The sequence below is a fragment of the Apium graveolens genome, chromosome 4, assembly GCF_009905375.1.
Source record: "Apium graveolens cultivar Ventura chromosome 4, ASM990537v1, whole genome shotgun sequence".
NCBI lineage: Eukaryota > Viridiplantae > Streptophyta > Magnoliopsida > Apiales > Apiaceae > Apium > Apium graveolens.
Genome location: NC_133650.1, coordinates 57,596,943 through 57,606,293, shown reverse-complemented (window position 1 = coordinate 57,606,293; position 9,351 = coordinate 57,596,943).

Here is a 9,351-nt window from a genome sequence, read left to right as displayed (position 1 = left end):
CTGGCTTGAGCTCCATAATGATTGGCTCCACCTTTATGCTATGCTTCACAGATTGTGATTTAGAAGTTGTAGAACCAAAGATTTATTGCATCCTTTCATCAATTTTCTTCCTTTGATCTTTGACTTTCATCTCAGCTGCTGCTATCTGGATTAGATCAATTCCATCAAGCTTTCCTTTGATTTGAAGAGTTGGAGAAGTGGTGATGGCAGGAACTAGCACTTTAGATATTTGAACTGTTGTTGATGGCTCTCCTTCCCCATCCCTTTTATTCTCCCCCTTTTTGTTATCATCAAGGATAGGGGTCAAGCCTTGTGCTTTTGCCAGCTGCAATAGTAGATTTATCTGAGATTGTTGATTTTGAAGAATGGTGACCACAGAGTCTTCAATGACTTGAACTCTTGTTTCCAACTTGGCCAGCCTCTTGTCAGCATCAGATTCTCTCATCAATCTCAGCAAAAAATCTTGCATTGTACCATAAGGCATAACTGAATCCAACTTATCAGAATTGTAGGATTTCAGATCAGCAATATCCTTTTTGAGTTCATCCACACTTAAATTCTGTCTGATATGCTGCAACTACAAGAGATGCAGAGAGTCTAGATGAGCTTGAAGAATAGCCTTTGTACCAGCATCTGTAGTCTCCTGAAGGGCCTTTTGAATAGCCATTACTTGCTTGACCAAAGCTACACCAAACTGTCCTGGTGTAGATTTCGTTGTCCATGCCCATTCAGGTAAATCTGGAACAGAACTTGGGCCTTCATCTCCCCTTAAGTTCATGCTCTCATCCAAAGAATTTGAGTCATCATCATTAGAATTTACTTTAAATTCTTCAGATGGCTCACCAGCTTGAGAAGGCATCCTATTAACAGCAGCTTTATCTCTTTGAAGAGATTCGGAAGTGTGCACTATGTTCAAAGTCTGCTCTGCCTCCACATTGCCCTGAGCAGCCAACAGTTGATAGGCCGAAATAGGATGAGTAAAAGTGTCAGCATCCAAGGAAATGTTATCAATTTCAGCTTTGTAATGTTGCTGAAATTGTCTTCCCTTTTCAGCATCATCCACAATCATTGACTCACTGACAATGGCTGGATCCACCTTTATAGCTTATGTACCTTCTTTTCTCTCATTTTCTCTATGTTCTTGCATCAGGGGCTCCCCCTGGCTCACACACACCCTCACACCCTCACCCTCACCTACTAAGGTGGCACTCCCCTCACTTACTTTTGCCATGCTGGAAGAAATAGCATGCATAATTTGACTCTCAACCTCTCCTTTTTCCTGGGAGCAACCCAGCCTCTCACTCAAATTATCACCCCCTTCCCTCAATCCTAGAAGTGATTGTACAGTAACCATGTCTTCTACACTTGGAATTGAATCAGTTATATGTGTAGAGACCATCAACTGATAGGGAATATCCGTTGAAGTGGAAACTGATGATATCAACGGATAACTGCTGTTAAGCTTATCCATCGAAGAACAACCACTTGTCAACGGATGAGAGATATCCGTTGAAGAAGGAAAATATGTAGATATTGAAAGTGACATAATTGTTGAATCTGTGTGAATTGATTTTAAGTGAGGTGACACAGATTCTTCAACTAAGTCTGAAAGAATTGGCTGATGATCCAACAAGTCATCTAACAGATGATGATCACCAGGATTTGAGTGGGGCTCCTCCCTGAGTTTTAAAGAGGGAGAATCAGGAATTGATGTGAATATCATATCCACATCCAGAGATGGTGATGGAGAATTTAGTGAGTGTTGTGTGTCTATTATGAGAGAATGGGGCTGTGACTCCACATTTGCTGGAGCCACATCAAGCTGAATTTGAGAAGGCAAAGATACAGGTGGATGTATCTGTGTAGTGTGTGCCCCCTGTGTGGAAACTAGGGTTTTAGCCTTCTTTCTTCTTGAAAAAGCTTTGACAGGTGAATGTGTGGCTTCAGTGTCCCTCCCTCTTTTGTTCTGTGTCCCTGGTTGGGGACTATTTTCAATAGCTGCATCCTTTTGGGATGATGCAACTAGGGATGTGTTTGACTCCTTTTGAACCACCACAGTCTTTAGAGAAACTGTGGCTTGGCTGGCTAGGGTACCACTCATCTCTCCCACCTTATCCTGGGGGGTTTCTTGATGGTCACCCCTCCCCTCACCACCCTCACCCTGTTCACTCCCTTCAGGGTTTTTGGTAGTTGTTACAACTGTTGTCTTTTGAGAAACAACAGAGGTGGTTTTCTTTGACTTGTGTTTTGGAATTTTAGGTTTGGTGGCTTTGGTAGGAATCTGTTGGGAAAAAGACACAGATTTCATTGCCACACTAGAAGACAAAGAAACAATGGGGGAGGAAGATGTAAGAGTTACAGAAGTGTTTACCTCACTTACCTGAGGTGAATTCATTATTGGTAAATATACCAATGGCACCTGGCTGTTGAGGTTAATTCTCAAAAGGTCTGCAAGGACCCTTTTCTCTTGTGCCCAACATTTGACTTTATTGCTCTCATTAGTTATGACCAAACCTTCAGCAACATGGTTAGCCAATAACATAAAGAATCTAGCATAGTAGATGTTATGAGGTCTATTAGCTTTGTTACCTAACCTGGAACCTAATTCTAGCATGACATAGTTGCTAAAATTAAAGTACCTATCAGAAACTAGCATATAGAGCATATTAACAAGAGATGAAGTTATGGCATCAAAATTGCTAATCTTCCCAGAGAAAACCTTGATAAAGGCATCTCCAAGAAAACTCCATTCTTTCATAAGGCCTTTTCTTCTAATGCTCCCTAAACTAGCAGAATCAAAATAATAGCCTATAGAATCTAACATAGCAGATACATCATTATCAGTGTGTGGTGTCATGGCATTATTCTCAGGTAACTTAAAGCATGACTGTATATCATCACAGTTAATACAATAATCCTTACCTTTGAGAGAGAAAGCAATGGTCATATCTGTGGAGTTGAACTCTGCAGTTGTCCAAATCTCCTCAATTACCTCACAATAGATAGTTGGGGCTTCCAGCATTGCATAGCTTAGTTTGCAGTTCTTGATGAAGTCCATCATCTTGTGATAATCTGAATGGGCTTCATTCTTTTCCACTAAAGCTACGAAATTGTTCTTTCCATAAACAAAGCCAGATTGAGACATAATCTTGACTACTGGTGCCATTGTTGTGAGTAGAGGTTGCAGAGAAAAGATTGAGAGTTTTGGGAGAGAAAGAGAGTAAAAATTGCAAGAAAGCGTAAAGTGAAAATAAGAATTCAATGGGCTTTTATACTTTCTCGAATTAAAACGTAAATAAAATGATTAAATGATACTTTTAAATAAATTACAACCGTTTGAAAATAAAGAAAATTGTAGAAATTCTGAAAACTGCCTTTAATACAAATACATACAACAGGGTATATATGTATCAACGGTTAAGTAAACAAATCAACGGCTGTGACTCACTTAAAGTAACTGATGTGACACTTCAACGGATGAGGTAAATAGTTATCCGTTGAAGGTTAACACTGTTTTATCCGTTGAAGGATAAAATTACCAGAAATGTATTTGTCTTTCAACGGATGATGAACATCCGTTGATAGAACAATTTTGGCTTTCAACGGATAGGGAATATCCATTGATAGAATAATCTTTACTTAAAGCCAATTTTGTTCTTGCCACAAATTCATTTCAGGCTTCAAAGCAGATTAATGAGGACATGAATTTATGAATAATTAAGCATACTTAGCTCACTTACTAATCTTGTGAATGTTGATTCATCAAGTGGCTTGGTAAATATGTCTACAATCTGCTTTTCACTTGGAACAAAATGAAGTTCCACTGTACATTTCATCACATGTTCCCTTATAAAGTGGTACTTGATGTCAATGTGCTTGGTTCTTGAGTGCTGCACTGGATTTTCAGTAATGGCAATGGCACTTGTGTTGTCACAGAATATAGGAATTTTGTCAACAGTTAGTCCATAATCAAATAGTTGATTCCTCATCCACAGTATCTGTGCACAGCAACTACCAGCAGTAATGTACTCAGCTTCAGCTGTTGATGTTGAAACAAAATTTTGCTTCTTGCTGAACCATGACACAAGCTTATTCCCTAGAAATTGACAGGTGTCAGTTGTGCTTTTCCTGTCTATTTTGCAACCTGTATAATCTGCATCTGAGTAGGCAATTAGATCAAAACAGACTCTCTAGGGTACCAAATTCCTAGATTTGGAGTCCCTTTGAGATATCTGAAAATCCTTTTAATAGCCACTAAGTGAGACTCTTTAGGTTCAGCTTGAAATCTAGCACAGAGACATGTAGAAAACATTATATCAGGTCTACTAGCAGTTAAATATAAAAGTGAACCAACCATGCCTCTATAACTTGAAATGTCTACAGACTTTTCAGCCTTGTTTAATTCAAGCTTGGTGGCAGTGGCCATGGGAGTTTTTGCAGATGAACAATCCATTAAGTCAAACTTCTTTAAAAGATCATAAATATATTTAGTTTGACTAATGAAAATTCCACCACTAACTTGTTTAACTTGTAAACCAAGAAAATAAGTTAGTTCTCCCATCATGCTCATTTCATATTTACTTTGCATTAACTTAGCAAACTTTTTACAAAGCTTATCATCTGTAGATCCAAATATAATATCATCTACATAAATTTGAACAAGTATTGTAGAGCCATTAACATTTCTAAAGAAAAGAGTTTTGTCAACAGTACCTCTTATGAAGTGATTATCTAGAAGAAATTTTGACAAAGTCTCATACCAGGCTCTAGGTGCTTGCTTTAGTCCATAGAGTGCTTTCAACAGATAATACACATAGTCTGGAAAATTTGGATCTTCAAATCCTGGAGGTTGGCTTACATAAACTTCTTCCTCCAATTCCCCATTCAGAAATGCACTCTTGACATCCATTTGATAGACCTTGAAATTGGCATGGGCTGCATAGGCTAGAAAGATTCTGATGGCTTCAAGTCTGGCAACTGGAGCAAATGTCTCATCAAAATCTATTCCCTCTTGTTGAGAATAGCCTTTAGCAACCAATCTGGTTTTATTCCTTATGAAAATGCCATTTTCATCCATCTTGTTTCTGAATACCCATTTTTTGTCAATAGAACTCTTGTTCTTTGGCTTGGGTACCAGCTTCCATACTTTGTTCCTTTCAAATTGGTTTAGCTCCTCTTGCACTGCTAAAATCCAATCTGGATCCAATAGAGCTTCTTCCACTCTCTTAGGTTCCTCCTGTGATAGAAAACTACTATACAGACATTCATCTTGAGTAGCCCTTCTAGTTTGCACTTTAGATGTAGCATCACCAATGATTAGTTCAAAAGGGTGATTCTTGGTCCATTTCCTTTGAGGTGGTAGATTAGCTCTAGATGAGGTTGCCTCAGTATTGTCATGATGTGAGATAGAATGTTGATTGGTTGAAACTCCCCCTGAGTTGCTGATCCTTTGAAAGGAATTGGGAGTTCTATCAACTGATGAAGTGAAATGATTATCCATTGACAGATTGTGATCAACGGATGCTTCATTATGAACTTCAACGGATGATGCACTTTGTCTTTCAACGGATGCTGCATTGCTTCTATCAACGGAAGCTGAATTATGACTTTCAACGGATGCAGCATTCTGTGCATTATCCAAAGGCAGATTTTGAATTCTTTTCGAGGTGCCTTCTCCATCATTATCATCTTCACTATCATCACAATATATCTCAATGTTGTCAAATTTGAGTCCTTCATGATGTCCCTCATCTGTCGGTCCATCAATCTTTTTATCATCAAACACAATATGCACAGATTCCATGACAATGTTGTTTCTTAGATTGTAGACTCTATATGATTTTCCAGCAGAATAACCAACAAATATTCCTTCATCAACCTTTGCATCAAACTTCCCTTTGTGATCAGGTTGATTCCTTAGAATGTAACATTTGCAACCAAAGACATGCAGAAAGTTTAAAGTTGGTTTTCTTCTCTTGAAAAATTGATAGGGAGTCATGCCTTTTGCCTGATTAATTAGAGATATATTCTGAGTGTAACATGCACAGTTAACAGCCTCAGCCCAAAAGTATGTTGGGAGTTTTGACTCTTCAAGCATTGTTCTTGTAGCTTCAATTAGTGATCTGTTCTTCCTTTCCACCACACCATTTTGTTGTCGAGTCCTTGGAGCTAAGAACTCATGCATGATCCCATTTTCTTCACATAACAACTTCATGGTTGTATTCTTGAACTCAGTTCCATTGTCACTCCTGATATTCCTTACTTTGAAATCTGGATGATTGTTGACTTGCTTGATATGGTTGATGATGATTTCACTAGCTTCATCCTTTGATCCAAGGATATAAACCCATGAAAACTTTGAGAAATCATCTACAATCACGAGGCAATATCTTTTCCTTGAAATTGACAATACATTGACTGGTCCAAAAAGATCCATGTGTAGCAGTTGTAATGGTTCATCAATTGCAGATTCAAGTTTCTTACTGAATGATGCTTTCTTTTGCTTTCCTTTCTGACAAGCATCACACAGTCAATCCCTTCTGAATTCCACTAGAGGGATTCCTCTAACTAAGTCCTTTTTGACTAGATCATTCATTGTCTTGAAATTCAAATGGGACAGCTTCTTGTGCCATAGCCAACTTTCATCTGGACTTGCTTTGCTGAGAAGACAAGTAATTGATTCTGAATCTGTAGAGTTGAAGTCAGCTAAGTACACATTCCCTTTTCTAACTCCAGTTAGAACCACTTTGTTGTCCTTCTTACTTGTGACAACACAGGCTTCAGAATTAAAGGAAACAGTATTCCCTCTGCCACATAGTTGGTTGATGCTCAATAGATTGTGTTTGAGACCATCAACTAATGCAACTTCATCAATGATGACATTTTCTTTTGAAATCAAGCCATATCCCATAGTGAACCCTTTGCTGTCATCTCCAAAGGTTATGCTGGGGCCAACTCTCTCATTGAACTCTATGAGCAGGGTGAAATCTCCTGTCATGTGTCTTGAACAGCCACTGTCCAAGTACCATAGATTCCTTCTTTTTTCCTGCACACAACAAAATCAATCAAGTTGATTTTGGTACCCAAGTTTCCTTGGGTCCAGCCTTGTTAGTCTTTTTCCTAGACTTCATTCCTCCTGCATCTTTTGACTTAGGTAACTTTGGGTCAACCTTGGTCTCAGATGTAGTTGGTTGAAGTGTAGGGTTAGTCACAGAATCATTTAGCACATTTGATTGAATTTGATAAGGCATGGATTGTGCAAACATATTATTCCACATAGGCATGTTGTATAGCATCTGAGGCATACTGAATGCAGTAAAATAGGGATTATTAACATATGGCATGTTTGCAAAATGTGCATGAGGATTCTGATGAGACATAACAGGCATAGCATGCAGAGGTGACATAGACATGTTAGGCATGGAGGGAGTTAAAGGCATGGGAGCATTCTTAACAGATTTACAGTTATCAGATAGATGATTAACACTTTTACAATGCACACAGCTTTTTCTAGGAGCATATTTATCAGGTGTGTAATTGTTGTATTTGTTAATCCCTACCTTCCCATTTCTATTAGATTTTCTTTTAGTTTCCTTTTTATCCTCAACCAATTTAAGCCTATTTTTCAACTGATCTAAAGTCATGTGTCCTATATTCACCTTACTGGCATCTTTGGATGTGCTAGCTCCTTCTTTGACAAAGTTCTTGAAAGTTGAACCAACCTTCTTATTGAGATTTTTCTTTTTAGAATCACTTGCCTGTTTTAATTGATGAGCTTTCAACGGATGCTCTTTTTCTTCCTTCAACGGATAACTTTCATCATCCGTTGATTCCACATCCGTTGACAATCCATCAATTAATTCTAACTCCTTTTTGTTTTTCTTCCAGGCATTCTCACAGAATGATTCAATTCCCTGAACCTTGACAATCTGAGCACTAACATCCCTATATGTTTTCTAGGCCTTGATTACCTCTTGCTCACTTTCTAACTGTTTAGAAAGAATTTCTACTTTCTTAACAGCTTCTTCTAGTTCACTTTCAACAGTCAAGCATTTAATTTTAATCTTTTCAAGCTCAATTACCTGATTCTCTAACACAACATTCCTATCACTTAAAAACATATTATTCTCTTTGATTCTTGTGTTTTCTTTAGCTAGTGATTTAAGGGAAACACGCAAATGATATAATTTATTGGACATATCATTTATGGCTTCATTGCATTCAATCTTAGAAAGCTGAGAGAGATCATTAATAATTACCTGGTTGCTTGATGAACTAGTTTCATTTTCATCAGAATTAGCCATCAGGGCTAGGTTGACATATTCCATATCATCATCTTCATTGACTCCATCTGCTGCCCAATCATCTTGAGTCAGAAAAGCTCTTTCCTTTTGTTTGAGCAAATCAAAATACTTCTTTTTGTAATCAACTTGCTTAAATTTCTTCTTATCAGAGGTTGGCTTCCTGCACTCATTGGCAAAGTGTCCACTAATGCCACAGTTATAACATTTGAACTTAGATTTGTCCACCATGTTTTTGTTTGACTTAGTGAATTTTGTATTTTTCCTGAATTTCATCTTTGAAAACCTCCTGGACAGAAAAGCCAGATGTTCATCAACATCATCAGAGTCATCTTGACTGGAATTGTCTTCATCCTCAACTACTTGCTCCTTTCCCTTGCTTGATTCTGATTTGCTTGTGCCAATTTTGAGACTTGGTATTGTCTTTTCCTCATTCATGGCTTCAATCTTCTCATTGTCAGCTACAAGTGCAACTGATCCTCCTTTTCTCTTTCCCTTTTCCAACAGCTCATCTTGCTCCATCTCAAGTTCATATGTCTTCAAAATTCCATATAATCTTTCAAGTGTGAAGTCCTTATAATCTTGAGAATTTCTTAGAGAGACAGTCATAGGCTTCCATTCCTTTGGTAGAGACCTCAGAAATTTTAAATTGGAGTCCTTAACTTGGTACACTCTGCCATACAGTTTCAATTCATTCAACCATTTCTGAAATCTGTTGAAGGTGTCATTCAATGATTCTCCTTCTTCAAAATGAAAATATTCATACTGTTGAATGGGAAGTTGCATTTTGTTTTCTCTAACTTGCTCAGTACCTTCACAGATAAGTTGCACAGTATCCCAAATTTCCTTAGCAGTTTGGCTGTTAATGACATTGTCAAACATATCTTGATCTAGGCCATTAAACAGAATGTTCATGGCTTTCTTGTCCTTGTGAACCTCTTCAATATCTTCAACAGCCCATTCTGCTTTTGGCTAGGGAATAGACTGTCCAACAGCAACTGTTGCAGTAGCAGCTGTGACCACCTTGTGAGGGATGTGAGGACAATTTTCA